The sequence below is a fragment of the Poecilia reticulata genome, chromosome 11 (genome assembly GCF_904066995.2).
Source record: "Poecilia reticulata chromosome 11, P_reticulata-male-v2, whole genome shotgun sequence".
NCBI lineage: Eukaryota > Metazoa > Chordata > Actinopteri > Cyprinodontiformes > Poeciliidae > Poecilia > Poecilia reticulata.
This window is the reverse complement of record NC_088840.1, coordinates 26,712,551-26,733,829: the sequence shown is the minus strand read 5'-3', so window position 1 is coordinate 26,733,829 and position 21,279 is coordinate 26,712,551. Positions and strand designations below refer to the sequence as shown.

At 40.2% G+C, this 21,279-nt stretch overlaps 2 long non-coding RNA genes across 2 annotated transcripts; one reads left to right on the top strand and one right to left on the bottom strand.

The window, feature by feature from the left end:
- Nucleotides 1–16,301: 16,301 nt before the first annotated feature.
- Nucleotides 16,302–21,122, top strand: LOC145553881 (uncharacterized). Its single transcript, XR_014089926.1, has 4 exons — nt 16,302–16,607; nt 19,782–20,044; nt 20,283–20,531; nt 20,618–21,122. It is a non-coding gene; the product is annotated as an uncharacterized LOC145553881 (long non-coding RNA).
- LOC145553882 (uncharacterized) lies at nt 20,526–21,140 on the bottom strand. The gene is made up of 2 exons (XR_014089927.1): nt 20,859–21,140; nt 20,526–20,736 (listed from the first exon to the last, which is right to left on the bottom strand). It is a non-coding gene; the product is annotated as an uncharacterized LOC145553882 (long non-coding RNA).
- Between the last annotated feature and the right edge of the window lie 139 nt (nt 21,141–21,279).

Here is a 21,279-nt window from a genome sequence, read left to right as displayed (position 1 = left end):
TTTCATTTGTCATTGATTGATCAAATTCTTTTTCAAGAATGTCTCCAAGATGCCCCATCTGCCAACACCGAACATCAAAACTGGCGGGGCATCTAAGGATGGAGCATGGTGTCAGGAACTTGGAGGAGAGGCGGATCCTTGTCAACTACGGGTCAGGGCGCGTTAACATCAGGGTCAGCCCTGTCCCGTAGAGGGGTGCAGCTATGCCGCATCCCGGCTTGACATCCACCTCTCCTCCAAGTTCCACTCGGAGTTGGCCAGTGCGCTCCTCAGTGACGTGCTTCAAAACGTTAAGAGGTAACCATCATGCGCCTGGCTGTCCTCAGTGCCGCGACTCCTGCTGTGCCGTTGCTGACGACCTGGGACATCGACGACACACTTGAGCTACATTACACTTAAAGGTTCTGAGTGAAACTCTAGAAACTGACTGCATGTTTGTTTGGATTGACAGGAACGTGAAAAAAGATTTGACATGATCTAGTAATTATATTTAAATCCTATCTGTGCTAAATATTTAATATTTACATAATTAACGTTATGTTGTTTTTGACTGTTTGGATTTAATGCAAAGTGGTAATTGTTTTGTAGATTTTCTTTTGATACTATACAATATTCATGTTCAAACTACTTTTCATTCAAAACTTAATTCTCCAAGATGCCCCATCTGCAAACACCTTGCATCAAAACTGGCTCGGCATCTGAAAACGGCTCATGGTGTGGAGAACTTGGAGAGGCGGATCCTCGTCAACTACGGGTCAGGGCGCGTTAACATCAGGGGACAGCCCTGTCCCGTAGAGGGGTGCAGCTATGCCGCATCCCGCCTTGACATCCACCTCTCCTCCAAGTTCCACTCGGAGTTGGCCAGTGCGCTCCTCAGTGACGTGCTTCAAAACGTTAAGAGGCACGTAACCATCATGCGCCTGGCGGTCCTCCGTGCCGCGACATGGGCCTCATGTTCTGCCATAAAAGCTCTTTTTAATTTTTGTTTTGCCGTTTTTCCAGGTGAACGACTGCATCATAGGGACGGCGAGTTCCAACAAGTAGATCCAAGTTTTTACATAAACATGGTTTTAATGTTGTTTTTTCTAACCAGTAAATTGGGCCTCATGTAAATATTTGTCTGTTTTTAACCGCTTAAGTTTTGGCGCGCATAAAATATCCATCACTGATGTTTTTAGGAAACAGGTCCATTTTATTTATTTTTGATCTTTTAAGTACAAATAAATGAATAAATGTATTGATGTCTTTACTCTTATCGTTCAATTTCTATAACTAATAGTCTGGTTCAACCTGCAGCAACAATAGATATTTATTACTAAACTAGATTTAAACTGTTATACTGTTAAGTTTTTACTATTTTGAGTTTTTCCATTTATAGTATGTTTAATTGCTGTTATAATACATTTTGTTTTTTTTATCTCAAATTCTGACTTATGTGCATCAAAAAAATCAGCATATTAAAAATATTCCACTTTGACTGGTTTTGTGTAAGACTTATTTTATTTAACTAAAACATATTTAAAATATGTCGTAACTCTTATGATCCCAATAACTGCTGTATAACAGCAAGATTTTGCTCAGTTGTGGTTTAAACTGGAGCCATTTTGACCAAGTATAAGATCTACATAACTCAAGAATTTTAAAATAATATCTAGCAGCAAGTTGGTGAATCTTCTGGGCAGCTTCTCCAGCCAACGAGGACTGTCAGCAAACCAGGTCTTCCGACAAGACTTACAGCAAAGTCTAGAGGACAGGATGTCATATTGCCCACTGGTCCCAACAATCCCCTGAGGTCGACCCACACCAGCGGAAACAACTTGTGGTTGAGGACATCCATGAAGACATGGGAGGTTGTAGTTATTTTTCAGCCTTGACATCATTTCATTTTCAGGTTTCCAAATAAAGAATGGGTGAAGCTGAAAAAAGTTGGGCGGCAGGAGCTCAGCCACTGTGTCTATGAGCTCAGGCTGTGGAGGATGACGCCAGAGGGAAATTGCATTTCCAACATTTCGCACAGGACGAGACCCAGGCCACAGCCCAAGATCTTGCAGCTCTGTCCTCATCCACAGTTTCTGATGCTGAGAACAGTTCCAGCTGTTCATGTCATGATCATGTTGAATCAAGGGCACATGAAAGGGTGGCTGAGCTGAGGAAGCTGCATTAAGGTATGAAAACACCTGGAATTAGGTTCCCAATAATACGAAAATAAAAAATTCAATTACAAATTTGTAAAATGTGTTCCAAATAGTAGCCACATTACTTACTAAATATTTGAAAGACAGTGTGGAAATGCTTTTAATAAATCAAACTACTCAGAGTAAAAAAAAAAGAGTTTTTTGGATGCAATCTGTTCTTACCGTCTTCAGCACTGTCTGCAAAGGAAAGGACTCTGTGCAGAGGTTGAAGCTGCGCTTGCACTGGAATCTGAAAAGAAGTGTTATCATTCTGTTATTTCTCTGTGGCTTCATTATAATTTTAAGACAACAGATAAAGTAGCTGTGAATAGTGATAGTGCTACCCAAAGGCGTAGGAACGCATCTGTCTTTGGGGGGGACGCATATCGGCATCCTGAAAGATCAGTAAATAGCTTGAGCAGAAATGTCAAACAATTATGCCATCAACACATCAGGAATGTGTTACTCTAATCTGACCCTTGTTTCAGTAACAAGTATTTTACTGAAACAAAATACTTGTTTCAGTAAAATACTTGCTAAAAAACAAATAATCCAATAATCAGATTAAAGTTATGCATAGTATAATGGCATAGTATATGCCCAAACCTTAATCTGGATATAATATCCTCTTTTTATTCCCATTACCTTCCCTACATTCCCCAACTTTTTTTTGAATGCTATAATAAAATCTTGCCTTTTCTTCTCTATCCTATAGTTCCTGCCATTTCTTTTTAATATATATTTTACTTATACTTTTGACCTCATTTCTGCTTATTTTGATATTTACCTCAACACTATCCCTTTTTGTTGCACTCTTAGCAAATTTATCCGCCAACTCATCCTACTATTCCAATATCAGCAGGAATCCAAATTAACTTAACCCTGGACCCATATTTTATAATTCTAAAAATTAATTAACATTCAATATGATATCTTGTCTCGTTTCTGAATTCTGTTCCAAAATACTTATTAATGCACTACTTCAATCTGAACAAATCAATATTTCTTTTTCTCGTTTCCTCACTCTATTCTAGAGGCATTAATATAGCCATTAGCTCACCTGTATAAACTGTCAATCTGTCTGTTATTCTTTTATTTTTCATAATATGCAAGTCCGGAATTATAAATGCTATTCCAATTTTTTCATTTTAGAAGCATCTGTATATACTTGTAAATACTCAGCATGTTCTTTATTTTTATACCTTTCCACCTCTTTTTTCTATTTGTCTGCCTTTTTCCAATAAGCTTAAATCAAATTCAGGTTTTCCACTTAACCAAGATGGAGTATCGGGAATACTCACCACAGGACTAATTAAATAATGATTTATTCCCATCTTACTCATCTCATCGTTTATAATCCATCCAAAACTATTTGACATTTAAAACATCTAATTGGTCGTGGGACATACTCTCTTACATTGTAGGACAAATATCCTAAATAGACTTTTTCTGGGAGTTTTTCTTCATCAAACTCTATCAGGATACTTTCACTGTTGGTTTTTTCTCCATTTTTAAAGGTCTGAAGCCTTCTTACATTTTTTTATTTTCCTCCTTTGAGATTTGATTTCCTCATCTGACACCTCCACTGGGATCCCCCAAATCACTCCCTTCCTCCATTTACTTCCTTCTTGTACCACACTCTATATTTTCCCATTTCTCTCATCCTACATGCTCTGTCTTTTTGTTCCTCTGTATTACAACTTACCATTAAGTTTCCATCTCTTAGTACTTTTGCATTAGTGATATCCCCCACTTGATTCTTCAGAATCGTGGAAAGTTTAACTGGACTGATCTCCTCATTAACTCCAACAATCACTTTGAACTCTCTCACTTACCTCTCCATTTCCTCTTCAGACTCATCCCAGCTTTTCACTACTCTTCCCTTCTTTTCTCCACCTGCCGTCGCTGAAGAATTTCCTCTTTTTGAACTCATCCTTTCACTATTCGATGTTTCAGAACTCCCGTCTCTTTCACCATTTCCCCACTCTGGTCCACTCACAGCACAGCTGTGTCTACCCGCCGTAGTCTTCGTCCAAAGTTCGTTCACCAGTCCTCGGGATTTCCCGATAGAGTCTTGAACATTCCCCCGACGCCGACTTCCAGAAGTCCGAGGTATTCTTAACTCTTTATCTTCATCTTCTCCTTTTTCAGTTCTTGATTTCAACTTTTTGACCATCAATCAGCTACTTAGATTCCACCTGCTCAGACGGAACCTCCCACCTTCCTCCATAGAAGCTATTAGCTCTGCCAGGCTGTTAATGTGAGACATGAAGTCACGTGGGACTTTCGAGGGGCGTTTCTGGGCGGAGCTTGGTAAGGTCCATTTCACTGGATGAAAGGTTCTGAGTCAGAAACTCTAGAACAGTGTTTCTCAACCCTGGTCCTCAATGCCCCTGCTCTGCATGTTTTAGATGTGCCTCTATTCCAGAACAGCTGATTCAAATGATTGCATGACCATCAAGTGGTGCAGAAGCCTGTTAATCACCCAGAGATACAATTCAGGTGTGTGGCAGAAGGGAAATACCTAAGACATGCAGGACAGGGGGCGCTGAGGACCAGGGTTGAGAAACACTGCTCTAGAAACTGACTGCATGTTTGTTTGGATTGACAGGAACGTGAAAAAAGATTTGACATGTCAAACAATTATTCCATCATCACATCAGTAATGCGTTACTCTAATTTGACCCCTTGTTTCAGTAACAAATATTCTACAATCCAATAATTGGATTAAAGTTATGCATAGTTTAATGACCATCATTCCAGGATGAACACTCACTTTAGAACAGGGGTGTCAAACTCCAGTCCTGAAGGGCCGCTGTCCTGCAGTTTTTAGATGTGCCACAGGTACAAAACACCTGAATCAAATGGCTTAATTACCTCCTCAGTTCTCCAGAGCCTTGCTAATGACCTAATTATTCTATTCAGGTGTGGTGCAGCAGAGGCACTTCTAAAAGTTGCAGGACACACCGGCCCTCGAGGACTGGAGTTTGACACCCTGCTTTAGAATGTTCCTCACAACTAGAAAGATAAATACTCTGGTAGCACAGACAGGCTACCGGATTCTGATATATCTTATTGGTCAAAAGACATTTGATTATTGGTCAAAATGCATTGATATAAATTGACTGGTAACTGAACTGGTTCTACCTCTTTCTAAAACCAAAGTAGAAAACAGCTAAAATAGGACTCGACAGTTTTAAACTCAATACATCAGTTTGACCAACAAAAATAAAATCTAAAAAACAAGTTTTGTTCTTCTTGAACATCTCTCTACATCAGTGCAACAGTTTGATCTACAAAATAAATTAAAATTATACTTTTCACGTCTAACAGACCTTTAGCTCCTCACTGTTAACTCAGTCTCACTTTCCAGCCCTGAATTCAGTAACTTACCAAACATGATCCATAAAAGCTGATTCAAAAAACCAAAATGTTTTTTTTCCTGTCATTTTCAGCCGCAAACATTTAACTAAAATATCTACGGATACGTGTTTCTGTCTCTGCCTCCCTCTGACTCTCTGCAGCCTGATGTTCCTGCAGGGATTCATGGATTTACAACAGACACTACAGTAATGTACAGTGTCAGAATGTGAACTAAATATAAAAAGTATGTTTTTATCATACAGAATGAGAATTTAAACAACTTCATTTTCAGATGTACATTATTATACATCTCAACTCTATTTACAGTGTAGCAAAAATGTTCACAAATTTATTTTTAAACCTCTCCTCCAGCACTTTTCTTATCGTCTCCTAACCATTACCCTTATAGTGTGGAAATAATGAAAACAAAAATTGAAACATTGAAAGAAATCAACTTGACATCAGCCTTCATCTGTTCTCCTTTCTGGTTTTATTGAAATTAATATAATTTTTATATCTTCACACTCTGAAACTCCACCTGGCTCTCCTATGTCTTCCCTGACCTGCTCCTCTCATAATAAAATAGTTTAGTTTATTTAAAAATTAAAAACAGTTAATACATATTTCAATAAACTAAATGAAGACCTCGCCAGAGCTTCATCAGCTTTCTTCAACATCATTCTAGCTCTGCTGTTCTCCTAAATATCTAAATAATATAATATAATACAATATAAATACATGTTAAGTGGTCGAGTATGATCAGGTGTTGCTCACTTTAAATAATAAAAAGGCTAATTTTGCTGCTGTTTCAGTCTCATTCTAAATCATTGTGACTAGACTAGCTAACTTTTAAGCAGTAACATTTTGAACATGTGACTATTCCAGAATTAAAACCGCTTAACCAAAAAGATTTAGTTCTATATATAAAAGTAAACTGACAACAAGATGTTATAAACCAGCGATATTCATGGCAACATTCCTGACAGACAGTTTACCTCATTCAAACGGAGTTTCTGACTCCTTCTGCTGCTGCCTTTACTCTGAGCCGTTCAGAGGGGGGAGGGGGAGGAAGCGCTCTGCTGAATGCGCTGTTGTGCGCCTTCAAAATAAAAGCATGCGAGTGGAAGATTTTAAAATTCTTCGCAACTGCGGTGAAATTATTGGGGGGGACGAATGTGTCTCTGTCTCTCTCTAATATTTGGGGGGACATGTCCCCCCCCCCAGGTGGCGTAGCCAGAGGCGGGGCCAGGGGGGCCAGTGCCCCCCCTGTCTTCTGATTGGCCCCCCCATTTATTATTTCTCTGCTAGAACGTTTTTGAAATCAGGTAACATTTCACAAAATGACGTGATTAGAAGACGGCAGAACTCTGATCGTTTCCTGATCCCGCATCACTTCCCTCTGCGGGAGAAAAACCAGCAGAAGCGGATCAGCTGCGCTAGGAGCTCCAAAGTCTCTGGTCCGTTAAATCGTCCAGATCAGAGATGATCCTCTGACTGATGTTGTTCTTAGTCTGATTAATAATGAGCTCCACGATGTTCTCTGTGCGTAAAGTTGAAACTGTCTGCGCACCAAGTGGTCAGCTGATCACAGTCTGGACAGAAACCAGCGAACTGCTCTCTGTTCTCATCAAGATGAGGTCAGGAGGGAATCTGACATATTAACTAGGTTAAGTTTTTACTGGTTTTGTTTTTAAAACATCATTAACGTAAGCAGTGTAACTATATATTGTATATTTGGCGTTTGTCATCTCATGTGTGATTAATTGGAGCATTTAAGCGCATTTATTGCCCAGCGCTCTGCGCTTGTTTCTGCCTAACGGATCTGCACTTTAATTTCTTTCCTCTCTCAACAGTCAGCTGTTATTCCTCTACATAAACTACAATAAGTAGATCACATTCTCTTTAGGTTTTCTCTGTGTGCTCCAAACTCATTAAATGTAAACTCATCAGAAGCCCGAACCACCATCAGGCAAATAATTCTGGTGCGACCCGAAATATTGTTACCCGTCAAATTACCTGTCCAATCAGAGCTTCCTAACCAAGGTGTCCATAACTCTTCAACACGCTGTCAGCTCCCGGTCAGAAAGACGCATTTAGTTCAGTGTCCATGAGATGATATTCAGAAAGGATCTTTAATTTGATTGATTTTAGTTTCCTCTGCGATCAACTCTGCGTATCATGTCTCCATGTGCGCCAGTCAAAGGTGTTAATTATAACATGTCAAATGAAAGAGGGGCTTAAAAACTAACCAAATATTCAGTTATTTTTTTAAATTATATATATGTGCACACACACACACATTTAAAATTTTGCCCCCCCAGAGGTAGTCCTGGCCCCCCCAACTTTAAAAGTCTAGCTCCGCCACTGCCGGCAGGGAGTCCCCGGTTCGAGGTCGGCATGCTCAGAGCAGAGAACCCTTCATGTACAAAAAAAAAAAAAGTCTTGGAAAGGAAGGAAGGCACTTAGTTTACTTTGAGACTTTTTTGGCAGACAGCTGTACACGAGCACTGACGCCTGCTGGGACATTGCCGCGATTTCCACAGCACGAAACGACGCCGATGTGTCCCCACCACAGACCTGCTGGGAGAGGAATGCCACTTACCCAACACGACACAATGCTACCGGATTGTTGCCATTTTAAATGATGAGTTTTGATTTTGACACATTTTTTTATTTATAAATAAAGTGCAAAAAAAGGACATGGTAAGTACATGTATTAACAAAAACACAAAAAGACTCAAAATAATACAAGTGCAAAAAAGGAAATGCAAGTACTTGTATGAAAAAATAAAACGCAAAAACGTAAAAAAAAAAAAAAAAAAAGACTTCAAACCTAATAAGTGGAATAGAAAAAAAGTGCAGAGGAATTCACATGATAAAAAAACAAAAACAAAAAACAAATGGTTACAAAAGCCACTCGTACAAAGTTCAAGGAAGTTCTACTTCCTTAAAGTAGAACTTCAAGTTGCTCGTCCGCCTCCTCTACCGTCGTCGTCGACGCTGGACAAAAAAAGTTCTAACGGACTGCAGTCATCGGACAGGAGGAGGGGACATGAGTTTTGCGGCAGGTCCCTCCTGGACGGCAGGCTCTGAAGCAGAGGCAGGTCCCTCCTGGACGGCGGGCTCTGGAGCAGAGGCAGGTCCCTCCTGGACGGCGGGCTCTGGAGCAGAGGCAGGTCCCTCCTGGACGGCGGGCTCTGGAGCAGAGGCAGGTCCTCCTGGACGGCGGGCTCTGGAGCAGAGGCAGGTCCTCCTGGACGGCGGGCTCTGGAGCAGAGGCAGGTCCCTCCTGGACGGCGGGCTCTGGAGCAGAGGCAGGTCCCTCCTGGACGGCGGGCTCTGGAGCAGAGGCAGGTCCCTCCTGGACGGCGGGCTCTGGAGCAGAGGCAGGTCCCTCCTGGACGGCGGGCTCTGGAGCAGAGGCAGGTCCCTCCTGGACGGCGGGCTCTGAGCAGAGGCAGGTCCCTCCTGGACGGCGGGCTCTGGAGCAGAGGCAGGTCCCTCCTGGACGGCGGGCTCTGGAGCAGAGGCAGGTCCCTCCTGGACGGCGGGCTCTGGAGCAGAGGCAGGTCCCTCCTGGCCGGCGGGCTCTGGAGCAGAGGCAGGTCCTCCTGGACGGCGGGCTCTGGAGCAGAGGCAGGTCCCTCCTGGACGGCGGGCTCTGAAGCAGAGGCAGGTCCCTCCTGGACGGCGGGCTCTGAAGCAGAGGCAGGTCCCTCCTGGACGGCGGGCTCTGAAGCAGAGGCAGGTCCCTCCTGGACGGCGGGCTCTGGAGCAGAGGCAGGTCCCTCCTGGACGGCGGGCTCTGGAGCAGAGGCAGGTCCCTCCTGGACCCATGGCTCTGTGGGTACCTCCCATGGCTGCGAGCTCTCAGTCACCCTGGTGGTAGTTTCTGAACCACTTCTGGTATTGACTCGTTCCCTTCTGGTAGTCTGGCTGCCATTCTTCGCTGGGAGACGGCCGCCAACAGGGAGAGGCGGGTCCTGCGGGGACCATTCCCCAGCAGTACCCTCCGCTCCCTAATGGCTGCTGTCTCCCAGCGCTCAACCCCGCTGGGATACCGCCTCCATCAGGGAGTGGCGGGTCCTGCCGGGACCATTCCCCAGCAGGACCCTCGGCTCCCTAATGGCTGCCGTCTCCCAGCGCTCAAGCCCGCTGGGATACCGCCTCCATCAGGGAGCGGCGGGTCCTGCCGGGACCATTCCCCAGCAGGACCCACCGCTCCCGGATGTCAGCCACTCAACCAGCGGGGAATGGCAGCCAGACTACCGGAAGGGAAGGAGTCAATACCAGAAGCAGGTCAGTCCTGCAGGAAAGGAGAACACAGGTAGGTCATTGAATGTGGTCATCGATTTTTACATACCTGCTCCAAGAGCCTGATCCACCGCTTGAAGTTGTGGTTCAAGTCCTTCAGCTGCATAGTGGGCCAACTTGCATCCACAAGTCTCACCTGGGAGTGGGCTTTGAGGGGAGGTGGATGTCAAGTCGGGATGCGGCATAGCCGCACCCCTCTACGGGACAAGGCTGTTCCCTGATGTTAACGCGCCCTGTCCCGTAGTTGACGAGGATTCTCCTCTCCAAGTTCTCAACACCATGAGCCGTTTTCAGATGCCGAGCCAGTTTGACGGTTAGCCGATGGCAGATGGGGCATCTATAGGGAGACATTCTTGAAAAAGAATTTGATCAATCAATGACAAATTAAATCAATTTTTAATTGACAGAATTGTTTAATGTAGCCATTCTTGTACAGCAGCTGGATCAGGTTCTATTATCCCCTGTGCAGATATACTTCAAATACTTCACAGAAGTCTGAAAGAATTTGCATTTAGAAGGGGACAGTTTGAGACCAAAATTAGCAATGCGTTGGAGGACCCTCATTAACCTCACCTCATGTTCTTCAACCGAGCTTGAAAATATGATATCATCTAAGAAGGCAACAACCTCCAACAATTTTTAATTGTTATCAACAAACATACGGTAAGTATTTGTTAAGCATAACAGTTATGTGTCACATCCAGGGTAGCTTGCTACCAAGTGAGCAGCTGGCGGGCTACCCTGGATGTGCTAACCAGCCCACTTGGTAGCAAGGTATCGTGGAGCAAACAGGTGTTTTCACACAGTTACGAATTCGAAGGTTTTCTGCTTTCAAAGTTACATTAACTCACCCATTGAATGGTAAAGTTGCACATTAAACCCGCTTCTATTCCAAACATCACATTTTACATTAAATAAAAACTTACCCTTTTTGTGAGACTGTTCGTGGTGCCGCGACTGTCTGTTCTGCTGTCTGTGTCTGAGGAACTCCTGCTCCTCTCCCACCTCTTTTCAATTAACAGCTAATTTAATTGGACACAGGTGCGTGTGACGCAGGAAGTGGGAAGGACTTCACCTTCTCTCGGAGACTTCACAAGACTGATAAAGAAATACAGTAGGAAGTGATCATTATCCTATAATTATAAGGGTAGGAATAATTGGAAATGAGAATAAAAAGAGTGGGGAGAGATTAAACTTTAATAAGGCAGATTGGAGTAAGTTTAGATATTTGAGTGAAATGTATTTAGAAAAGGTAGATTTTAATATGCATATAAATAAAGTAAATGCAAGTATCTCAAAAATAATAATGAAGTGTAACCAAAGAACAGAATTTACTCGGGTTCAGACAGCAGTTTACTATCAACCACTTTATTTATTACAAATTACTGGACTGAAACACATCCAACTTTGTTTCAACACTTTGTCATAGTTTTCCTGGAAAACCCACAAAGAGAAAAGAAAAACAAAACATTTAGGTCATAAGGAATCCTTTCAGGGTCCTTGGTAAAAAATAAAATTAAATTAAAAGAAGCTCGCCAGCAAAAAAAACAAAAAAAAAAACTTCATATAGAGCTCTATATTTGTGTGCGTGTCTGATGGGTACGAAACGATGACAGAGGTTGTTCTGGCTGGGATGGCGACCCAGAATGACGATGGCAGCCGACGTCCACAGACACAGAAACCCCGCAGCCTCTCTCTCTTCCTCCGCAGGCACAGGAGCACCTTCCCAGTGTTCCCTTCCCCAATATCGGCCACAATAATGCACTAGCAGGAAAACATATCAGGCATAAAAAAGTCAAGGCTATGCAGAAGGGCAGCAGCTCCGCAGCAGCTCTGAAACTCTAAAGCCCGGGAGTTTCCCTAGTAACTGCAGTCGGAACGCTGCCGTAAAGTGATGTCGTACCTTGCTCTTAAAGGGACACTACCCATAAAGTAAAAACAATACAGAAAAGCAAATAACACAGAACAAACAAATAAAATACAGCTGGGTTACAGAAGCAGCAGAAATTCTATTAAAAAGTCAGGGAGTAATAATGGTAAGAAAAAGGTGCCATGGTGGACAAGTGAGTGTAAGGAAGCAATTAAATTAAGAAATAAAGCATTGAATGTATTAAAACGTAATCCAATTTATCTGAACTTAATTGATTATAAAAGGAAGCAAGCAGTAGTAAGGAGGATTATTAAAAAAGTTAAGAGAGATTATTGGAGAAATTTTTGTAGTATAATAGGAAGAGATACAAAAATTGAGAAGATTTGGAAAGTAATTAAAAAATGAATGGAATTAAAAAAGAGTTTGACTATCCTCTATTAAAAATTGAGAATGTGGATATAATTAGGGATGAGGATAAAGCTGAGGTATTGGCAAGAGTATTTAGTAAGATACATAGTACAAATAACATTAGCGAAGAGGGAAGAAAAGGAAGAGAAAATACTATTCTTAAGTATAAAAATTTAATACAGAGTGACGAAGAAATAAATCATTTTTTGAATGTTGATTTTACAATAGTGGAATTAGATTGTGTGCTTAAAAGACCAAAAACACAGCGCCAGGTAAAGATAAAATTTGGTATAGAATGATAAGTCAACTAAGTGATAAGTCAAAAGCTATAATATTACAATTATTCAATAAAATATGGGAGGAGGGAAAATTACCAGAGTTATTGAAGGAATCTATTATTGTACCAATAGCTAAACCAGGAAAAGATCATTCAAAACCAGAAAGATATAGGCCAATAGAATTAACTTCAAACTTATGTAAAATAATGGAAAAATGATTAATAATAGATTAGTTTATTATTTAAATACAAATGGATATATTTCTAATTATCAAAGTGGTTTTCGTAAAGGGAGTAGCACTAATGACTCAAAATTATGTCTTGAGCATGAAGTTAGAAGAGCTCAAGTAAACAAAGAAAGTGCAGTGGCAGTATTTTTCGATATTGAAAAAGCATATAATATGATGTGGGTAGAGGGGTTATTAATTAAGTTACACAAATTGGGGATTAAAGGAAAAATATATGAATGGATTAAAGACTTTTTAACAAACAGGGAATTACAGGTAAGAATTGGAGAAGTAGTTTCAGATAAATATGTAGTGGAAAATGAAACGCCACAGGTTAGTATTATAAGTCCATTATTGTTTTCGGTTATGATAAATGACGTATTCAAAAACATTGGAAAGGACATGGGTTGTTCACTCTTTGCAGATGATGGAGCACTTTGGAAAAGAGGAAAAAATGTTGAGTTTATAGTAAAGAAATTACAAAAGGTCATTATTGATATAGAGGTGTGGGCTCTGAAATGGGGATTTAAATTCTCAGTGGATAAAACAAAAGTAATTATATTTTCTCATAATAAAAACAAACAGTAATAGAATTAAAATTATATAATCAAAAAATAGAGCAGGTAAAGAGTATAAAATTTTTAGGTTTGTGGTTTGATGAAAAATTAAAATGGAATATTCACATTCAAAAAATTGTTGATAAATGTAAGAGAAAGTTGAATATATTAAGGTGTTTGGCTGGTAGTGAATGGGGGGCAGACAGACAATCGCCAAAACATATTTATACAGGAATGGTAAGATCTGACTTTGATTTTGGTTGTTTAGTTTACAGTTCAGCAGATAAAACTCATCTGGATAAATTAGACAATATTCAACATCAAACATTAAGATTGTGTACTGGAGCATTCAAAACAACACCTATAGCAGCCTTAGAAATAGAAACGGGAGAAATGCCATTAGATCTAAGGAGAACTAAACTAGGAATTAATTATTGGTTAAATTTGATGGTGTGGCGGATACAATGTATATATTTCACACCAGAATGTATGCTTTTATTTTGAAGGAGAGAAGGTGAGGTGTGAAGTGACCAACGGTTGTGGTCCATTCCATTTTTGGTTTTATGTTGGAAGACATTGAGAATTAAACAAGACTCAAATCTTTTTCGTCTTTTTCTGCTGACTTCCACATTGGGTAATAAATGTGATCATCCAACTCGGGAAATGTTAAAGTCATGTTGGGAAAAGGAAAGAAAGACATAAGAAGTTATGGATGGAAAATTGAAAAGGACGTAAAGGAATTTAAAATGAATGTTTTAGAAATTAGTAAACAGATCCAATATCAATTATATCACCCTGGATTCTACCAGAAACAATAGTAGATATATCATTAATGGTAAAGAAACAAGACCAATCAAATGTTGTAGATAGATATTCAGCACAATCACATTTAAATCAGTATTATCGACACGTCCAAATTTACACAGATGCATCAAAATAGCCGGAAAAATAGGAATAGCATTTGCAATCCCAGAATTCAATTTGAAAATAGGGAAGCGAATTACGGATGGGTTATCAATTTATACAGGAGAAATATTAGCTATACTATTAGCATTACAATGGATAGAGGATGTAAAACCACTGCAAGCAATAATTTGCTCCGATTCAAGCTTGGCTTTGATAAGCATAAAATATAACAATACGGATTGTAGGATGGACATCTTATTAGAAATATATCATACTCTATTTAGAATACAAAATATGGGGTTATTAGTTGTTTTTGTATGGGTTCCAGCACATATAGGGGTAGTAGGTAACGAGAGGGCTGATAAAACGGCAAAGAAGGCAATACATAATTCTATTAGTTTTACTGTTAGGACAAGTAAATCTGAAGGGAAAAGTCAAATCCATGAGGAGCTGATGAAAATATGGCAGAGAAGGTGGGATGAAGGTTTAACAGGAAGATGGTTTTTATAAAATTCAAACGTTTGTAGGAAGGAAAAGGAAGTGTAGAAGAAACAGGAAGGAGGAAAGAATAATAACAAGGTTAAGGTTTGGACATACAGGGCTTAATTATTCACTTTTTAAAATACGAAAGCATAAAACTGGAAAGTGTGATTATTGTGAGAATTTTGAAACAACAGAGCATGTTATTTTAGAGCGTTGTAAATATGAAGATGAGAGAAGATGCATGTTGAGAGAGTGTGTAGGTATTAAAGAAAGGTTTAATTTATCAGATTTTTGAGGAGGGATTTGGGGAGTAGACATATTCAAATAATTATTCGGTTTCTTAAAAAAACAAAGATATTTCATAGAATCTGAGTAGAGTAAGATGGTTGTGAATGTGCAAAGAACAATGAAGAGAGGTATATAAGCTATATAAAAGTAAAGTTATATAAGTAGGTGTGTGTGTGAGAGTGTATATGGATCATCACGAACCACACTCCATACCAGTAAGTGGCGGTAATGCTACTGAGTTTGTTGCCTACCGCCAATAAAAACCAAGAAGAAGAAGACTTCACAAGATGTACGAACAGTAGGTGATGTGGCAAAGTGTGATTTAGACTGAGCTAAAGCTGGGGAACAATAGTCTGCTTGGGGGGGAGGAAGGGAAGGAGGGGGAAAGAGGGGGGGGGGGGAAGAAGAAAGGGGAAGAGTGAGGCCGATCCCAGAGTCGTGAGTTCGATCCTACCAGTCGCCATATTCTTTCAAGTGTCTTTCCTTAAGTACTTTTTGAGTGAAGTGAATAATATTTTTTTCTAGTCTATGCTTAAATTATGACCAATAATTCAGAATTGGAAGCAGCTAACATTTACTCACAGTAAAAGACCATAGACCTCATCGATTTCAAAGAACCAAATATTTATTCATCAACAATTAAGACGGTGAATTAAACATTTTTAGTTGGTCCAAAACATTGTAGCATTTGGATGCAACACATTTCCATTGAAGTCTCCCATTTCTTTCTTCAACCAAGAAATGTGTGGTTTGCTGAAGGACTTGAAACCTTTTACACTATGGTTTGTTGAATTACTTGGTGTACACAATGACATCAATCAACCCAAAACAAAATAAATATCACTCTGTGAACTAAATAAAAATAGTCAAAACAACATAACGTTAATTATGTAAATATTAAATATTTAGCACAGATAGGATTTAAATATAATTACTAGATCATTTCAAATCTTTTTTCACGTTTCTGTCAATCCAAACAAACATGCAGTCAGTTTCTAGAGCAGTGTTTCTCAACCCTGGTCCTCAGCGCCCCCCTGTCCTGCATGTCTTAGGTATTTCCCTTCTGCCACACACCTGAATTGTATCTCTGGGTGATTAACAGGCTTCTGCACCACTTGATGGTCATGCAATCATTTGAATCAGCTGTTCTGGAATAGAGGTACATCTAAAACATGCAGAGCAGGGGCATTGAGGACCAGGGTTGAGAAACACTGTTCTAGAGTTTCTGACTCAGAACCTTTCATCCAGTGAAATGGACCTTACCAAGCTCCGCCCAGAAACGCCCCTCGAAAGTCCCACGTGACTTCATGTCTCACATTAACAGCCTGGCAGAGCTAATAGCTTCTATGGAGGAAGGTGGGAGGTTCCGTCTGAGCAGGTGGAATCTAAGTAGCTGATTGATGGTTAAAAAGTTGAAATCAAGAACTGAAAAGGAGAAGATGAAGATAAAGAGTTAAGAATACCTCGGACTTCTGGAAGTCGGCGTCGGGGGAATGTTCAAGACTCTATCGGGAAATCCCGAGGACTGGTGAACGAACTTTGGACGAAGACTACGGCGGGTAGACACAGCTGTGCTGTGAGTGGACCAGAGTGGGGAAATGGTGAAAGAGACGGGAGTTCTGAAACATCGAATAGTGAAAGGATGAGTTCAAAAAGAGGAAATTCTTCAGCAACGGCAGGTGGAGAAAAGAAGGGAAGAGTAGTGAAAAGCTGGGATGAGTCTGAAGAGGAAATGGAGAGGTAAGTGAGAGAGTTCAAAGTGATTGTTAGAGTTAATGAGATCAGTCCAGTTAAACTTTCTATGAGAGGCTCCAAGGGACAAAACCTACAAACTCTCTTTCACTGTGCGGTTTATGTTTGATTCATGTTTCTCTCCTGCGGCTTTAAAAATGTAAAACTTTGTGTTGATTTGCTAAAGGAAATCATATATCTGAAAATAAATTAATATGTGGGTAAAAAAATTCTGTAAACCACAAATGTTCTACCTTTATCAAAATTGCTGACATTTGACATGCAAAAAATCTTTCGGATTACATAAGCAATAATTCTTTCACTTCAGGATGACGCAGGGACACCTATAAGACCAATTTTAACTGAGGTTGTACGTATGTGCTTTACAGGATTTTTTTGCCTACACAATATATAAAAAAAATTTCAGATACATAATGTCGTTTTGCAAATAAATTAACACAAAGTTTTAGCCTCTTATAGCCGCCGGAGAGAAACTTGACGTGTGAATCAAATATTAACCGGAAATCCACTTTTATTTTGAAAAGAGAGCGCCATAACTTGTGCTGTCGCGCACATTAAAATCAAGTGCAGGCTGGCTTTACTGCCATTTCCGAAGTGGCGGCTAGCTTTTTCCCACTGATAGATGGGGTTTCTGATGCTGGCTGTCGGCTTCAAAACACTTCTGATATTGCTGACATTACTGTAGGAGCGCTAACGATGTCATTCTGTGAGTCGCTGCCGCTCAGCTATTTTCCTGTCCGCGAAAACCCGCCTACTCTGCCTGGGGTCCAATCAGAAACTGAAATTTTAAGTTAACTTCCGTTGCAATCAAACGATAGTGAATGAAAGAGAGTTTGATAGTGAATGAAAGAGAGTTTGATAGTGAATGAAAGAGAGTTTGTAGGTTTTGTCCCTTGGGGCCTCTCATAACTTTCCACGATTCTGAAGAATCAAGTGGGGATATCACTAATGCAAAAGTACTAAGAGATGGAAACTTAATGGTAAGTTGTAATACAGAGGAACAAAAAGACAGAGCATGTAGGATGAGAGAAATGGGGAAAATATAGAGTGTGGTACAAGAAGGAAGTAAATGGAGGAAGGGAGTGATTTGGGGGATCCCAGTGGAGGTGTCAGATGAGGAAATCAAATCAAATCTCAAAGGAGGAAAAATAAAAAATGTAAGAAGGCTTCAGACCTTTAAAAATGGAGAAAAACCAACAGTGAAAGTATCCTGATAGAGTTTGATGAAGAAAAACTCCCAGAAAAAGTCTATTTAGGATATTTGTCCTACAATGTAAGAGAGTATGTCCCACGACCAATTAGATGTTTTAAATGTCAAATAGTTTTGGATGGATTATAAACGATGAGATAAGTAAGATGGGAATAAATCATTATTTAATTAGTCCTGTGGTGAGTATTCCCGATACTCCATCTTGGTTAAGTGGAAAACCTGAATTTGATTTGAGCTTATTGGAAAAAGGCAGACAAATAGAAAAAAAGAGGTGGAAAGGTATAAAAATAAAGAATATGCTGAGTATTTACAAGTATATACAGATGCTTCTAAAATAATAAATGAAAAAATTGGAATAGCATTTATAATTCCGGACTTGCATATTATGAAAAATAAAAGAATAACAGACAGATTGACAGTTTATACAGGTGAGCTAATGGCTATATTAATGCCTCTAGAATAGAGTGAGGAAACGAGAAAAAAAGAGAAATATTGATTTGTTCAGATTCAAGTAGTGCATTAATAAGTATTTTAGAACAGAATTCAGAAACGAGACAAGATATCATATTGAATATTAATTTTTAGAATTAAAAAATATGGGTCCAGGGTTAAGTTAATTTGGATTCCTGCTCATATTGGAATAGTAGGATGAGTTGGCGGATAAATTTGCTAAGAGTGCAACAAAAAGGGATAGTGTTGAGGTAAATATCAAAATAAGCAGAAATGAGGTGAAAAGTATAAGTAAAATATATATTAAAAAGAAATGGCAGGAACTATGGGATAGAGAAGAAAAGGCAAGATTTTATTATAGCATTCAAAAAACAGTAGGGGAATGTAGGGAAGGTAATGGGAATAAAAAGAGGATATTATATCCAGATTAAGGTTTGGGCATACGGGGCTTAATAGTACTCTGAAAATAATTAATAAACACAGTACTGGTTTGTGTAGTTATTGTGGAGAGTCGGAAACGGTGCAGCATATTTTTCTAGAATGTAATAAGTATAGTCTGGAAAGAGAGGTGTTGGAGAGTTAAATAGAAATAAAAATGATTTAGATATTAAAAATTTGCTGCAAAGATCGTCTGGGGATGTAGCATTTGACAGCATTTTTAGTTTTCTTAGGAAGTCCGATATTATGGGAAGATTATAGCGATAGGCCATCTAATCTATACTCCAGTCTGGAAGGTGGCTGTAATGCACCTATAAGTGGTTTGCCAACCGCCATAATACAAGAAGAAGAAGAAGCTTCTATGGCATTTTTCGTTTCGACTGACTCTCTGCAGAGAATTTCTGAGTCGATTAGTGTAGCATTTCTGCCACATGTTCGCAAAATATCAGCCACGACAATGGACAGGGGAACCAACAAGTTCATGTCATCTTTTTTGAACGACATCAAGGAGTTTTAGCCACGCGATGCCTCCAACATTGTGAGTCACAGCTAAATGCTACCGGTCGATGAGGAAAACAGCAGATCCTCACACCCTCAGCATAAATATAGCTGTGGACAAGATCACTGACACCTATTGTTCTTGCAAGGCTGGATAAGTCGGACTTTCATGGTTTTGAGGGTTCGAATGTGCCTAGGACTTTCACACGGTACTCGGTTTTTTAAATTAATAAATCTGAAACGGTACTTGATTTTATACTTTAATCTACTTTATTTAAACCAGTAGTTCCCTAGTCTGGTCCTCATGTACCCCTCCACTGCATGTTTTAAGTGTCCTGCTTGCAAACAGCTTACTTAAATGATTAAAAGGCTTCTGCAGCACTTGTTGGGAACCACTGGTTTAGACTGTTATTTCTCTCTTTTTCTTCTGTGGCATGTTGGCCTTTTCCTTTGGTACAAATATGGATTATCCAGTCCGATCAACCAGAAGTTCCAGGAAATTCTTGGAGACACCAAATACATGACTGTGTATATATCTGTACCAATTTTTTATTTTTTTTTTTAAGGAGACCCGGTGTGACTACAGAGGTTTTCCTGGATGGGAGGCAGTTGACAGCTTGGCAGAGAACCTTTTGAGCCCCAACAGAACAATAACTGCATTGTCAACAACAGAGGTAGAAAATGTCTTGCAGCTGTATTCTAACCTGCATGCTATGGACAAGCAGCCCCCCAAATACACCTTAAAAAACAAGAAGAGCACGTTACCAGGACCATGGAGGGCTTCCCGGAAACAAAGTGGCTCTGCACCTGGTCAGCAAGCAGCTGAAAGGTAACCTGTCTGATATTTGACACAATGGATAACTTGTTTGCATATTCACTCATGGAAGCCAAATACATTTTTTTTTCTCAGCGTTGTAAAGTTTTAAGCTTAGGAGATTAATATGGGTTTGCTGAGCTCATCAAAATGAGAAGTACTTTTCTACTGCACTTCATTGCTGCTCCAATCAAATCAGTGTTGGTAAACTTTAGTGTTTTTCTACTATTTCAATGACCCGTTTGTCACACAGACTCTTCATGGCCAGGCTGCCCAGAGACCTGTGACTCAGAGTGTCTGAGTGCATTTGCCTTAAGCTGTTGAAAGAATATCGGCAAGCAAGAAACCGGCCAAAAGACACCAAGGGGAAGGTTTTACCCATCCCGCAGTCTATTGTTCAAACATACTGCCACATTAAACAACTGCTTGAGGACCCCCAGCCCATACAGGACGAGACCAACTTGTTGTTAGTCACCATCAACAATACCACTGTGTGTGCTTGGTAAGAAGTCCTTTATTTTCAACAGATATTGCACTTTAAAGATGGCTCGACTTTGAAAGGAAACAATTTCTGTTTTTATCTTTCAGGCTACATGAGCGGCAGAAGAGAACAGACAGGGACTCTCTTCTCCAAGGTGTGAAACTTCCTCCGAAGGTGTCCGTGGCTGACGCCTCCTTCCCAGAAGCGAGACGGCTCCCCTCCATTCCTGTGGAACACGGACATAAAAGCATGGAGTTTAAGGAACCTGAAAACGGTGAAGGCGAGGCACTGATCAGTCAACGGGTTGGTGGAAAAGCTGGCTTCACACAGCATTATCCTCCATCATACCAGGAAGGACACTTTTCACAGGCCCCAGTTCCTGCCAGCTTCTTGTATCCACAGACTGATCAGCCACCATCATCTGCTTGGTCCCACTGTGAGCAGAACCAGGTGCCACAAGCGCCATCCACTTCTTTGGGTTTCTGCTACGGTCCACCAGCTCCAGTTTTGACCTCATTTGGACAAGGACAATTCCTACCCAAATAACAGTCAAAAACAAAACGTTAATTATGTAAATATTAAATATTTAGCACAGATAGGATTTAAATATAATTACTAGATCATGTCAAATCTTTTTTCACGTTCCTGTCAATCCAAACAAACATGCAGTCAGTTTCTAGAGTTTCACTCAGAACCTTTCATTCAGTGTAATGTAGCTGAAGTGTGTCGATGTCCCAGGTGGTAATCAACGGCACAGCAGGAGTCGCGG